General features: G+C 44.9%; 1 protein-coding gene across 2 annotated transcripts in view; it reads left to right on the forward strand.

Moving 5' to 3' along the window:
- The window catches only part of LOC143294405 (secretin receptor-like), a 390,191-nt gene that overhangs the window by 107,065 nt on the left and 268,126 nt on the right, over positions 1 to 15,000 (forward strand). The window contains exon 1 of one of the 2 annotated variants that reach the window (XM_076605883.1): positions 1,167 to 1,217. The exons of the other annotated variant lie outside the window; for it this stretch is intronic. The gene's annotated coding sequence lies outside the window, so the exon portion shown is untranslated. Of the gene's footprint in view, positions 1 to 1,166; positions 1,218 to 15,000 lie in introns of those variants that run through there. 2 annotated transcript variants of the gene reach the window in all.

Genomic DNA, 15,000 nt, shown 5'->3' on the forward strand with positions numbered 1-15,000 from the left:
CAGGTATTTTGACTCACTTTGACTCGACCAAGAATTGATGCGTTCGTATGCTCACGGAGCTTAAAAGAATAGAGAGCAAATAATAATTGATATAAACTGTGGAGCTCTCGATCTCTGTCCATCTCTGTTGAAACTTTATGGTTATCGGACAGCAGCTGATGCGGTGGTGTTTCCAGGAGTGTTTTGTCTTGGGAGTGTTTTGTCTAGGGAGTGTTTTTTCTCCGTCTGACGGTTGTTGTGTGTTGGCATTGGACTGTTGGAAACCAGACAACTCAAGTTACAAGGAGTGTTTTGTCTAGGGAGTGTTTTGTCTAGGGAGTGTTTTTTCTCTGACGGTTGTTGTGTGTTGGCATTGGACTGTTGGAGACCAGACAACTCAAGTTACAAGGAGTGTTTTGTCTAGGGAGTGTTTTGTCTAGGGAGTGTTTTGTCTAGGGAGTGTTTTTTCTCTGACGGTTGATGTGTGTTGGCATTGGACTGTTGGAGACCAGACAACTCAAGTTACAAGGAGTGTTTTGTCTAGGGAGTGTTTTGTCTAGGGAGTGTTTTTTCTCTGACGGTTGTTGTGTGTTGGCATTGGACTGTTGGAGACCAGACAACTCAAGTTACAAGGAGTGTTTTGTCTAGGGAGTGTTTTGTCTAGGGAGTGTTTTGTCTAGGGAGTGTTTTTTCTCTGACGGTTGTTGTGTGTGGCATTGGACTGTTGGAGACAAGACAACTCAAGTTACAAGGAGTGTTTTGTCTAGGGAGTGTTTTGTCTAGGGAGTGTTTTTTCTCTGACGGTTGATGTGTGTTGGCATTGGACTGTTGGAGACCAGACAACTCAAGTTACAAGGAGTGTTTTGTCTAGGGAGTGTTTTGTCTAGGGAGTGTTTTGTCTAGGGAGTGTTTTTTCTCTGACGGTTGATGTGTGTTGGCATTGGACTGTTGGAGACCAGACAACTCAAGTTACAAGGAGTGTTTTGTCTAGGGAGTGTTTTGTCTTGGGAGTGTTTTGTCTAGGGAGTGTTTTGTCTTGGGAGTGTTTTTTCTCTGACGGTTGTTGTGTTGGCATTGGACTGTTGGAGACCAGACAACTCAAGTTACAAGGAGTGTTTTGTCTAGGGAGTGTTTTTTCTCTGACGGTTGATGTGTGTTGGCATTGGACTGTTGGAGACCAGACAACTCAAGTTACAACTGATCTTTGAAGTGTGCCTTTTCTTTGGAGAGCATAGAAGGTGAGTGTTTATTTTAATTTGTCTGCTTTCTCTCTCTCTCCCTCCCTCCCTCTCTCTCTCTCTCTCTCTCTCTCTCTCTCTCTCTCTCTCCCTCTCTCTCTCCCTCTCTCTCTCTCTCTCTCTCCCTCTCTCTCTCTCTCTCTCTCTCTCTCCCTCTCTCTCTCTCCCTCTCTCTCTCTCTCTCTCTCTCTCTCTCTCTCTCTCTCTCTCTTTCTCTCTCTCGCCCTTTTTTGTGAAATGTATGCGTTGTCTATTCCTTTACATACACTAACGTGTTTCATCTTATTTTCAACATTTTGTGATTTTCATGTATTACATGCATGCTATTGATTGAATGTTATTGCCTGCCACATCAGCATCAGATTTGTCATCACTATTGTATTTGTACAGTGATATAACTATGTTTCTCTGTTCTCTTTATATATTTTTCATTTCAGTTGTGCCTCTTTCCTGTATTCTGTGTGGTGATTAATTTGACAGTCTTAATAACCCCTTTACTTCTTGATTTAAAAAAATTCTTTTCTTTTTTCAGTATCTGCTATTGTACTACAATATGATTTGTAATGTATTACAATATGATTTGATACCTTATTATGTTTATGCATGCATATGCATAGATATATGTATGTACATGTAGACATATGCATGCATGTGTGTATATGTGCATATATGTATATGCATAAGGGTGTGTGTGTTTGGGGATGAGTGTGTGCATATGTGTGTGGATGGGTGAGTGTGAGTGTGTGACTGTGTTCCCTTTATTATGATGATGATGGTGCGTTGATTAGTATTATAATTATCATTAGTAGTAAGGGTGGTGGTGGTAGTAGTAGTAGTCTCTCTCTCTCTCGCTCTTTCCTCTCTCTCTCCCTCTCTCTCCCTCCCCCCCCTCTCTCTCTCTCACAAATCTTTGAAAAAGTTACAATACTGTGATATTGTAGTTTTTTGTTTGTTTGTTTTTCCTGTCAGTGTATCTATGACATGTATGGTATATGGCTGTTGTAGTAGTTTGAGTTTGTGCAATTTACGGTACACAAAGTGTGTTGCTGTGGTGTATGACTTAAAACTCCTATATTTCAATATTCATGTTTAGATCCCTTCAGTCAAGGACTTTGGCCTTTATTTCAATAACACGTTTCGTTTCGTTTCTCTCTCTCTGTTTTTTTTTTCTTCGCAAGTATATATTTAGACATGATGTCGACGCCTCCGCCCGAAAAACGGTTTTTTAAATTTTTTTTAATCTTTTTGTTTTCCATCACATGGTGGCTGTTTCCATCACATGGTGGCTGTTTCCATCACATGGTGGCTGTTTCTATCACCTGGTGGCTGTTTCCATCACCTGGTGGCTGTTTCTATCACCTGGTGGCTGTTTCTATCACCTGGTGGCTGTTTCCATCACATGGTGGCTGTTTCCATCACATGGTGGCTGTTTTCTATCACCTGGTGGCTGTTTCCATCACATGGTGGCTGTTTCCATCACATGGTGGCTGTTTCCATCACATGGTGGCTGTTTCTCATGGTGGCTGTTTCCATCACATGGTGGCTGTTTCCATCACATGGTGGCTGTTTCCATCACATGGTGGCTGTTTTCTATCACATGGTGGCTGTTTCCATCACATGGTGGCTGTTTTCTATCACATGGTGGCTGTTTCCATCACATGGTGGCTGTTTCCATAACAGCTGCATATCTGTAATCTTCACTGCTGCCAGGCACAGACAGTAGGTGTCAGACTGGTTCATTGTAAAAACGATTAATTTAGACACAGACAGTCCTCTTAGGAGGGGGAGAGAGAGGGGGAGGGAGGGGAGGGGGAGAGAGAGAGAGAGGGAGAGAGAGAGAACTCGAACTCGAATGTTTTATTGAGCGTGCTACGGGCAAGTACAGAGTTTGTTTTTTCACAGTGCCCTCACAAACAAAAAGTACACAGAAGTAGAAAAAGAAGAAGGAGAAGAAGAAGAAGAAGAAAAAAAAAACAACATGGAGGAGGAGAAGGAGGAGCAAAAAGACATCAACGAAAAAAAAAAGATGATTTGAATAAATCAAGGAAGAAATAGCCGTGAATGAAATGAGAGACAGACACACAGACAAAGACAGACAGATGATGGTGATGATATGAATACTTAAATAGCGCCTGTCCTGGGTCAGAGACCAAGCTCTGAGCGCTTTGCAAACACGTCCATTGGGCGCTCATCATTCGTTTCCTGTGTCATTCAGTCAGGTTTCAGTCACACACACATACACACTCATACAGACATGTAGCATGTTACGTTTATGGCCGATTTGTTTGTTTGCCCCGTCAGGAGGAAGGTGGCAGGATGGTTAAGACGCTTGTCCGTGAGGGTCTGGGTTCCAATCCTGTTTTTGCCCTTTCTCCCAAGTCTGACTGGAAAATGGAACTGAGCGTCTAGTCCTTCGGATGAGACGATAAACCGAGGTTCCGTGTGCAGCACGCACTTGGCGCACTGAAAAAGAACCCATGGCAACGAGAGTGGTGTCCTCTAACAGAATGATGCAAGTCATGTAAAAGAAATCCACTCTGATAGGTACACAGATATAACTGTGTGCAAGCACTCAAGGCCTGACAAACGCTGGGTTATGCTGCTGTCAGGCATCTGCCTAGCAAGATGTGGTGTAGCGTGTATGGATTTGTCCAAACGCAGTGACGCCTGTTTGAGAAACTGAAACTGAACTGACAGCCCGCCACCTAGGCAGCCATACTCCGTTTTCCGGGGTGTGCATGCTTGGTATGTTCTTGTTTCCATAACCCACCGAACGCTGACATGGATTACAGGATATTTAACAGAGAGAGATGCCTTTTATGCCACAAATGTATGAATTTTAGACTGAACTGTGTGGGTGTCTTTCATTTTCGCGTGCTGCATTGTGTGAGATGTGTGTGAACATATGGGCAGTGTTAGCGTGATGTGGTTATTTCCTGGAGTGATTTAAATCAGAGTGCTGCATTGTGTGAGATGTGTGTGAACATATGGGCAGTGTTAGCGTGATGTGGTTATTTCCTGGAGTGATTTAAATCAGAGTGCTGCATTGTGTGAGATGTGTGTGAACATATGGACAGTGTTAGCGTGATGTGGTTATTTCCTGGAGTGATTTTAAATCAGAGTGCTGCATTGTGTGAGATGTGTGTGAACATATGGACAGTGTTAGCGTGATGTGGTTATTTCCTGGAGTGATTTAAATCAGAGTGCTGCATTGTGTGAGATGTGTGTGAACATATGGACAGTGTTAGCGTGATGTGGTTATTTACTGGAGTGATTTAAAATCAGAGTACTGCATTGCTTCGATAAAAACTCCCATTAAGATAAGATGAACTAGCTATATTATCTCAAATGAGATAGATTTGGCCAGGCGCATAGTCAAAACATTGTTAAGTACTCACACTGAAACGGGATGGTATAAATACATATTAGATATATGACGAAGACACAAATATAAAAGCCTTGTATATACCGCTTTACACATTCACTCCACACACTGCAATAAAGTATGTCTTGACTGTACAATGGAAAGAATCATTAAGCATAATAAATAGCAAGATCGACGAAGCGGATGTGAATTTAGCTAGACGACATCAAACTTTCATTAATCTCACTCCACATAACATTGTCAAAGCGAATTCACCATTGCTGATAAAGACGATGATCTATATCATTGCAATTTCACCCAACTTAACAATAAAAAGATAAACAAGAAAGGCAAGGCTTTCAAGACTCCCTTGTGATACACTTTAAAAAAAAATCCAAGTTTTTATGTATTGAGTATAATGCATTTACTGTTATATTTATATTTTTTGTATTCTCTAAACTTGGCATTTTGATCTGATATTCGACCCAACAAAGGATCTGTCATTATTATCATTTTTTGCTCAAACAGGAACTTCTTTTGTTAAGCATGGAAGTTTTATTTATTGCAAACGTTTTGGTGTAGATAGCAGAACAAGGGAAATTACTCTGCTGGGGAACTTAGTTTGCTTTAAACTGACCTTTCTCATCTTAAACATTACATTTTGAAATTATACTCAACACATAAAAAGCTTGGATTTTTTTAAAAAAGTGCATCACATGGAGTCTTGAAGGCCTTGCCTCTCTTGTTTCAAAATGTAATGTTTAAGATGAGAAAGATCAGTTTAAAGCAAATTAACTCCACTAGCATTACAGAGTAATTTCCCCCTTTTACTATCTGCACCAAAACGTTTGCAAAATAAATAAAAATTCCATGCTTAGCAAAAGAAGTTCCTGTTTGAACAAAAAATGATAATAATGACTGCTCTAGCTGTTGGGTCAGAATATCAGATCAAAGTGCCAAGTTTAGAGAATACAAAAAATATAAATATAACAGTAAATGCAGTTTGCATATAATTAGGCTTCATTCTTTATTTTTTTGTGCCAATCCCAGAAGCGCAATATTGTTTTAAACAAGATGACTGGAAAGAACTGGATTTTTCCTATTTTTATGCCAAATTTGGTGTCAACTGACAAAGTAGTTGCAGAGAAAATGTCAATGTTAAAGTTTACCACGGACACACAGACACACAGACACAGACACAGACACACACACACACACACACACAGACAACCGAACACCGGGTTAAAACATAGACTCACTTTGTTTACACAAGTGAGTCAAAAATGAGCGAGGATGACTTTGGCGAACATCAGTTTGCAAAAACAACCACCTCGCTCCAGATACATCGAACAATCGAATATACGTTTAGCGAACAACATAGATTTGTTCTTGCAATGTGTATTGCTTTACTCAACAAATAACATCGACCAAGCCATAGTACGTTTAGCGAACAACATAGATTTGTTCTTGCAATGTATATCGCCTTACTCAACAAATAACATCGACCAAGCCATAGTACGTTTAGCGAACAACATAGATTTGTTCTTGCAATGTATATCGCCTTACTCAACAAATAACATCGACCAAGCCATAGTACGTTTAGCGAACAACATAGATTTGTTCTTGCAATGTATATCGCCTTACTCAACAAATAACATCGACCAAGTGAAGTTAATTTAGTTTAGCGAACAACATGGATTTGTTCTTGCAATGTACGAGGGTCATTCAATAAATAAGGTGAATTTTTCGGTAAAAGGACTTCTAATACAGATAGAAGCTTACGGTTTTTTTTCCAACGTAGTCTCCCAGCACTGTCACACACTTTTCCCATCTGTGCACAAGCTTCCGTATTCCCTCAGCGTAAAAATCTTTGGACTGATGTCTCAGCCAGTCGCTCAACACTTTTGACTTCATCGTCACTTTCAAACTTCGTGCCTCTCGTGAACGCTTTCAAGGGACCAAACAGGTGAAAGTCTGAAGGGGCAAGGTCTGGGCTGTAAGGGGGATGAGGGAGCAGTTCCCAGCCCAGCTCGTTGATGGTCTGCACCGTTCGGGCTGCTGTGTGAGGCCTTGCATCTTTGGCACCCACCGGCAGCTGACCTTCGAGTAGCCAAGGTCATCATGGACAATTTTGTGTGCTGTCCCAACAGATAAGCTCAAAGTCCTTGCAATGTCATCCACTGTCACCCTTCTGTCAGACTGAATCAGGTCATTGACTGATTCGATCACCCCAGGAGACCTCACTTCTGTAGGCCTTCCAGGCCTGTCTTCATCCTCAACACTGCTCCGTCCTTCTTTAAACAATTTAGCCCACTTGTAGACATTTTTTCGGCTGAAACATGTGGCACCATACACAGTTGACATTCTCCTATGAATTTCAACTGGTTTGCACCCTTCAGCAACCAAAAACTTGATAACTGACCACTGTTCAATCCTGGAGCATGCTTCTTGGTCGGCCATCTTTGTTAATCGCCAAAACTCTCAAAGTTTTTTTTAATCTGCAAAACAAATTAAATCCATGTGAAAAAGAAGTAAAACAAACAAAAAAATTTTTAAAAAAAGTAAGCTTCTATCTGTATTAGAAGTCCTTATACCGAAAAATTCACCTTATTTATTGAATAACCCTCGTATCTCGCTTTACTCAACAAATAACATCAACCAACGTGTGTGGGTGTGGATTTGGCTTACAAAATCAATTTGTTATAAGAAGTCCCCTCTAAAGGGATCCAAAGTCGGCATCTGCCTCTGTGTGGCTGTACACACACACACACACACACACACACACACACACACACTCTCTCTCTCTCTCTCTCCCTCCCTCCCTCCCTCTCTCTTTTCTATCCCTCTCTCTCTCTCCCTCCCTCTCTCTTTTCTATGTATCCCTCTCTCGCTCTCCCTCCCTCCCTCCCCCTCTCTCTCTCCCTCCCTTCCTTCCTCTCTCTTTTCTATCTATCCCTCTCTCGCTCTCCCTCCCTCCCTCCCCCCTCTCTCTCTCTCCCTCCCTCCCTTCCTCTCTCTTTTCTATGTATCCCTCTCTCCCTCCCCCCTCCCCCCTCTCTCTCCCCCCCGTCTCCCTCTTTCATTCCCTTTTGTTCTGTCTTTCCAGGACTGGTTGAAAAAAAGAGTGACCCTATAGCCATGAGAAAATGTAACTCAAACATTCGTTCCTTCCTTCCTTCATTCCTTCAATCTGTCTTTCTTTTTTTCATTCACTCATGTTCTTTTATGCGTTCCTTCATTCTTTCCCCAATTCTGTGTATATATATTGTTTTTCCACTTCTGTGTTCTCATATGCTCTTGTGTGGTTTATGCAATATTGTATGATTATGTATTGTCTTATGTAAGGCGCTTAAAGCCCATTATTTAGAGAGATTGCGCCATATAAGTACAATTTATTATTATCATTATTTATTCTGTCGTCCATTCATTCATTCTTTCAATCATTATTCGTTCGTTTGTTCTTTTGTTCATTCATACATTCAGTCATTCGTTCATTCTCCTCCTCCCTCTATCTTGGCCTCATCTTTCGCTGCCAGAGTTCAGTTTCCAGGCCTGCCCAACATCTGATATATCTGTTTGCCAGTCGGGTTATCCAGGTCGTCACTATCTCTGAACTTATCTGTGCGTGTGATCACGTGTGTGTGTGTGTGTGTGTGTGTGTGTGTGTGTGTGTTTGTATGCGAGTACATTCCCATATATATATATATATATATGTGTGTGTGTGTGTGTGTGTGTGTGTGTGTGTGTGTGTGATACTTCACCCTTCATACCGATGCCATGTGCACACAAGATGCCAGCAGACATCTGCCGGAGGTTTACGGTCACCTCACACAACGCGAAGCTTTGTCCTCACGTCACAATCTGTGGGAAGCAGGGTTCATACCCTGACCCAGGCAGAGATTATAGGACACACTTTTTATTTTGCGCGCGTGTGTGTGTGTGTGTGTGTGGTGTGTGTGTGTGTGTGTGTGTGTGTGTGTGTGTGTGTGTGTGTGTGTGTGTGTGGTTGTTGTTGTTGTTGTTTCTTTTCAAGCAACCTAATCTCTTTTCCAGATTGTGGTGAATAGTTTTGTTCGCTTTCCTGTTTGTCTGTGTTTATTTTTCTGTCTGAATATGTCTTCACATCTCTCTTCCTCACCATCTCTGTTTGTCTGTTTGCCTTTCTCACTCACTCTCCCCCATCCGCGTCCGCTTGTGCGTGTCAGTGTGTCTGTTTCTTCTTCTTCTTTTTCTTGTTCTTCTCCTCCTCCTCCTTCCACCTCTACCAAACGAAGAGTCACTGGAACGCCGCACACAAGTGTTCACCAGATTCCTTCAGATCTGTCAGCTGTGTCTAAGCCTGGGTCTGTGCAGTTGGCTGTCCTGTCCGTTCTGTGGTCATTTTATTGTCCGTCCATCGCTTTTTGTTTGTCCACCACTCCCTCCATCTCCCGGCTTCCCTCAAGACTTCCTTGGAGACTTGCTCTAGCAAGGCCGTTGGACGGATGTGCGAAAACGTATTGTGTTGTATTGTGTTGTATTGTATTGTATTGTGTTGTATTGTATTACTCTTTTTTGTCTGATTTCTCTAGGTGAAAAAAATTCGGGCTGCTTTTCCCAGGGAGAGCGCGTCGCTACACTGAGAGCGCCACCCTTTCTTTCCGCCTGCAGTTTTATTTGTTTTCCTAACGAAGTGGATTGTTGTACAGAATATTCCCAGGGACAACCCTTTTGTTGGCGTGGGTCATTTAACGTACGCTAAGTGCATGTTGCACACGGTTCCTCGGTTTATCGGCTTATCCGAATGACTAGCGTACAGACCACCACTCAAGGTCAAGTGGAGGGGGAGAAAATACTGGCCACTGTGTGATTCGAACCAGTGCGCTCAGATTCTTTCGCTTCCTAAACGGACGCGTTAGCACTTGGCCATCACTCCACTGTAAACTGAAGAAATATGCTTGACAAGCAGGGTATTCCTTTGGAGATGACAAAGCCCTGTGTCGTGAAGAGAAGGACACGGAAATGATAGGCGGGGTACAGATGTATGGACATTGTGGGGTTTCGCCTGGGCAATAAGAACTGTACTCCAGGGATCAGCCCCTGATCGGAGTCACGGCATCCACCCTCCAAAGACGAAGGGCTATCTGCTTTTCGAGTCCGTCTGGGACGATCTGGGGCCATTGGTCTTGAACCTGAGTAGCGCTATTGTCTTATCAGGGAGTGAGCGATAAGAGAGAGGTCACCCGATTCAACACGGCGGGACGGGTGGCTGGGTCATAAAACTTGGCCACTTCAACGTCCAGCGACGGCTGTGTGGCTGAACCATGCCCGGATGGCTGGGTCAGAAAACAAGGAGCAGTATGCTTGACAGACACTTAGTGAGGCTTGTGCGTGAAGTGCGCCAAGTGCATGCTGCACGTGGGACCTCGGGTTATCGTCATGCTTATCGTCATGCTTATCGTCTCGTTGCTCTCTGACTTGACGAAGGCGATGATGCGTGATGTGGTTTGTTGGAGTGCGCTGTGTGGCCCAACACTTCCGTCTTCAGCACTCGGGGGTTCTGTCGGGGTTACCTCTCCCTTATCTCACGGCCCAGAGACCTGCCCTGTGACCACACGGCCCAAAGACCTGCCCTGTGACCACAGGGGGTTCTGTCGGGGTTACCTCGCCCTTAGCTCACGGCCCAAAGACCTGCCCTGTGACCACAGGGGGTTCTGTCGGGGTTACCTCGCCCTTAGCTCCCGGCCTAAAGACCTGCCCTGTGACCACAGGGGGTTCTGTCGGGGTTACCTCGCCCTTAGCTCCACGCCCAAAGACCTGCCCTGTGAACACTGGGTGGTTGGAGGGGACGGGGTGAGGGGGACAGGGGTCTGATTCTCCGAGGATCCCCACCCCATGGCTCCAGACAGGATGACGTCATTCATCAGGTTGGCTCCTCACAGGACTTGGAGAGGATCACATCATTCATCAGGATGGCTCCAGACAGGACTTGGAGAGGATGACGTCATTCACTAGGATGGCTCCAGACAGGTCTTGGAGAGGATGACGTCATTCATTAGGATGGCTCCAGACAGGATGACGTCATTCATCAGGTTGGCTCCTGACAGGACTTGGAGAGGATGACGTCATTCATTAGGATGGCTCCAGACAGGACTTGGAGAGGATGACGTCATTCATTAGGATGGCTCCAGACAGGACTTGGAGAGGATGACGTCATTCATTAGGATGGCTCCAGACAGGATGACGTCATTCATCAGGATGGCTCCAGACAGGACTTGGAGAGGATGACGTCATTCATTAGGATGGCTCCAGACAGGACTTGGAGAGGATGACGTCATTCATCAGGATGGCTCCAGACAGGACTTGGAGAGGATGACGTCATTCATCAGGATGGCTCCAGACAGGACTAGGAGAGGATGACGTCATTCATTAGGATGGCTCCAGACAGGTCTTGGAGAGGATGACGTCATTCATTAGGATGGCTCCAGACAGGACTTGGAGAGGATGACGTCATTCATCAGGATGGCTCCAGACAGGACTTGGAGAGGATGACGTCATTCATCAGGATGGCTCCAGACAGGACTAGGAGAGGATGACGTCATTCATTAGGATGGCTCCAGACAGGACTTGGAGAGGATGACGTCATTCATCAGGATGGCTCCAGACAGGACGTGGAGAGGATGACGTCATTCATCAGGTGGGCTGGACTGACGCGGTGAAGAGGTGAACATTAAGAAGAAGAAGAAGCAGAAGAAGATCGTCTCATCCGAATGACTAGCACCCAGACCACCGCTCAAGGTCTTGTGGATGGAGTGGTAGGAAAGTAAAGATCCCTGTGGTATATAGAACTGACACATGGGCACTGACTTCCTGATGGATGGGGTGGGAGGAAAGTAAAGATCCCTGTGGTATATAGAACTGACACATGGGCACTGACTTCCTGATGGATGGGGTGGTAGGAAAGTAAAGATCCCTGTGGTATATAGAACTGACACATGGACACTGACTTCCTGATGGATGGGGTGGGAGGAAAGTAAAGATCCCTGTGGTATATAGAACTGACACATGGGCACTGTGGATGGGGTGGTAGGAAAGTAAAGATCCCTGTGGTATATAGAACTGACACATGGGCACTGACTTCCTGATGGATGGGGTGGGAGGAAAGTAAAGATCCCTGTGGTATATAGAACTGACACATGGACACTGACTGCGTGGTGGATGGGGTGGGAGGAAAGTAAAGATCCCTGTGGTATATAGAACTGACACATGGACACTGACTTCCTGGTGGATGGGGTGGTAGGAAAGTAAAGATACCTGTGGTATATAGAACTGACACATGGACACTGACTTCCTGATGGATGGGGTGGGAGGAAAGTAAAGATCCCTGTGGTATATAGAACTGACACATGGGCACTGTGGATGGAGTGGTAGGAAAGTAAAGATCCCTGTGGTATATAGAACTGACACATGGGCACTGACTTCCTGATGGATGGGGTGGGAGGAAAGTAAAGATCCCTGTGGTATATAGAACTGACACATGGACACTGACTGCGTGGTGGATGGGGTGGGAGGAAAGTAAAGATCCCTGTGGTATATAGAACTGACACATGGACACTGACTTCCTGGTGGATGGGGTGGTAGGAAAGTAAAGATACCTGTGGTATATAGAACTGACACATGGGCACTGTGGATTGGGTGGGAGGAAAGTAAAGATCCCTGTGGTATATAGAACTGACACATGGACACTGACTTTCTGGTGGATGGGGTGGTAGGAAAGTAAAGATCCCTGTGGTATATAGAACTGACACATGGACACTGACTTCCTGATGGATGGGGTGGGAGGAAAGTAAAGATCCCTGTGGTATATAGAACTGACACATGGACACTGACTGCCTGGTGGACCCTGTACACCACCAAGGGCTCCGTCTCAGCTTAGGTGCTTTCCGCACCACCCCTGTGCACAGCCTGTACGCAGAGGCGGGGGAACCGCCTCTTTCCAACTGCAGACTGAAGCTGACCCTGAATTATTATTTGAAATTGTTTTCTGAACCTACAAACCCTGCTTACGACGCTGTATTCAACAACCCTTTCGATAAGAAATTTACAGACAGCCCAAACTGCATACCTCCTCTCGGACTCCGCATTCAGCCGCACTTAGAAAATGCCGATCTGGATGTCGGTGGCATCTCGGATTTCTCTAAGTTCCCTGACAGCCCTCCGTGGACCTTTACAACACCTGAGGTCCGATTCGATCTGGCCTCATACCGTAAAGACACCACCAGTTTTCTGGCCTACAGAACTTACTTTTCGGAACTCTGCCACAAATTCCCCACTTTTCAAAGTATCTTCACTGATGGTTCCAAGTCAGAGGACGGAGTCGCTGCATCTGCGTTCTGTCCCGCCTTTCCTGACCGGCCCTCAACGGAACACATCCTGTCTGACAGCTCGGTGTACACCGCGGAACTGACCGCACTGGTTCTGGCGGTAAAAATGGTTCTCTCTTCGAAACAAAAGAGATTCATGATCTTTTCCGACTCCTTGTCAGCCCTGGAGGCGATCGCCTGCAGGAATATCACTCATCCCAAACTGCTGGAATTTTATGAAGATTTTACTCTTGCAACGAAGAAAGGATACGAGGTTGTGTTGGCATTCGTGGTAACGAAAGGGCGGACCTGCTGGCCAGGAACGCTGTAAAGAAAGAATTATCCAAATCCTTTGTACCATATACAGACATGAAGCGGAAGGTGAACACTTACGTTAAGCATCTTTGGCAAGAGGAGTGGAACACCCAGACGGACAACAAGCTCTTCCAGATCTGTCCAGACCTAAAAGAGACCCTCCCTTCGGGGGTGAAGAACAGAAAGGAGGAGTCTGTGTTGTGCAGACTGCGTACGCGGCACACTTTTTTTTTTTTTTAACTCATTCTTACTTGTTGAAGGGGGAAGAGGCCCCTCGATGCATTCCCTGTGATGAGCCTCTCACTGTGAAACACGTGCTCCTTGACTGTTGGGATCTGCATGACGTTAGACGCAGACATTACACGGTGGTTTCTTTGAAGACTGTTTCGTGATGTCCCTCTGTGGGCGATGATGGACTTCTTAAAAGAAGTGAACCTTTTTAACCAGATTTGAAGGTTTTAAACTAAGGAAGTTTTTTTTTTTTTAACTTTGGAGTGGAAAGTTTGAAGTGGTGACTCGTTTTAATTGGTTGGTTTTTTTTAATCCTTGTAGTAGTTATTGACGCGGCGATAGCCTTGAGATGGCCTTAGTGGTCGGCGAGGCTCTAAGCACCATAATTTCATTTCATTTCATTTTTTTGCCTGGTGGATGGGGTGGTAGGAATGTAAAGATACCTGTGGTATATAGAACTGACACATGGACACTGACTTCCTGGTGGATGGGGTGGTAGGAAAGTAAAGATCCCTGTGGTATATAGAACTGACACATGGGCACTGACTTCCTGGTGGATGGGGTGGTAGGAAAGTAAAGATCCCTGTGGTATATAGAACTGACACATGGACACTGTGGATGGGGTGGTAGGAAAGTAAAGATCCCTGTGGTATATAGAACTGACACATGGGCACTGACTTTCTGGTGGATGGGATGGTAGGAAAGTAAAGATCCCTGTGGTATATAGAACTGACACATGGACACTGTGGATGGGGTGGTAGGAAAGTAAAGATCCCTGTGGTATATAGAACTGACACATGGACACTGACTTCCTGGTGGATGGGGTGGTAGGAAAGTAAAGATCCCTGTGGTATATAGAACTGACACATGGACACTGACTTCCTGGTGGATGGGGTGGTAGGAAAGTAAAGATCCCTGTGGTATATAGAACTGACACATGGACACTGACTGCGTGGTGGATGGGGTGGTAGGAAAGTAAAGATCCCTGTGGTATATAGAACTGACACATGGGCACTGACTTCCTGGTGGATGGGGTGGTAGGAAAGTAAAGATCCCTGTGGTATATAGAACTGACACATGGGCACTGACTTCCTGGTGGATGGGGTGGTAGGAAAGTAAAGATCCCTGTGGTATATAGAACTGACACATGGGCACTGACTTCCTGGTGGATGGGGTGGTAGGAAAGTAAAGATCCCTGTGGTATATAGAACTGACACATGGACACTGTGGATGGAGTGGTAGGAAAGTAAAGATCCCTGTGGTATATAGAACTGACACATGGGCACTGACTTCCTGGTGGATGGGGTGGGAGGAAAGTAAAGATCCCTGTGGTATATAGAACTGACACATGGGCACTGACTTTCTGGTGGATGGGATGGTAGGAAAGTAAAGATCCCTGTGGTATATAGAACTGACACATGGACACTGACTTCCTGGTGGATGGGGTGGTAGGAAAGTAAAGATCCCTGTGGTATATAGAACTGACACATGGGCACTGACTTCCTGGTGGATGGGGTGGGAGGAAAGTAAA

Source organism: Babylonia areolata, chromosome 19, assembly GCF_041734735.1.
Source record: "Babylonia areolata isolate BAREFJ2019XMU chromosome 19, ASM4173473v1, whole genome shotgun sequence".
In the NCBI taxonomy this organism is placed as follows: Eukaryota; Metazoa; Mollusca; class Gastropoda; order Neogastropoda; family Buccinidae; genus Babylonia; species Babylonia areolata.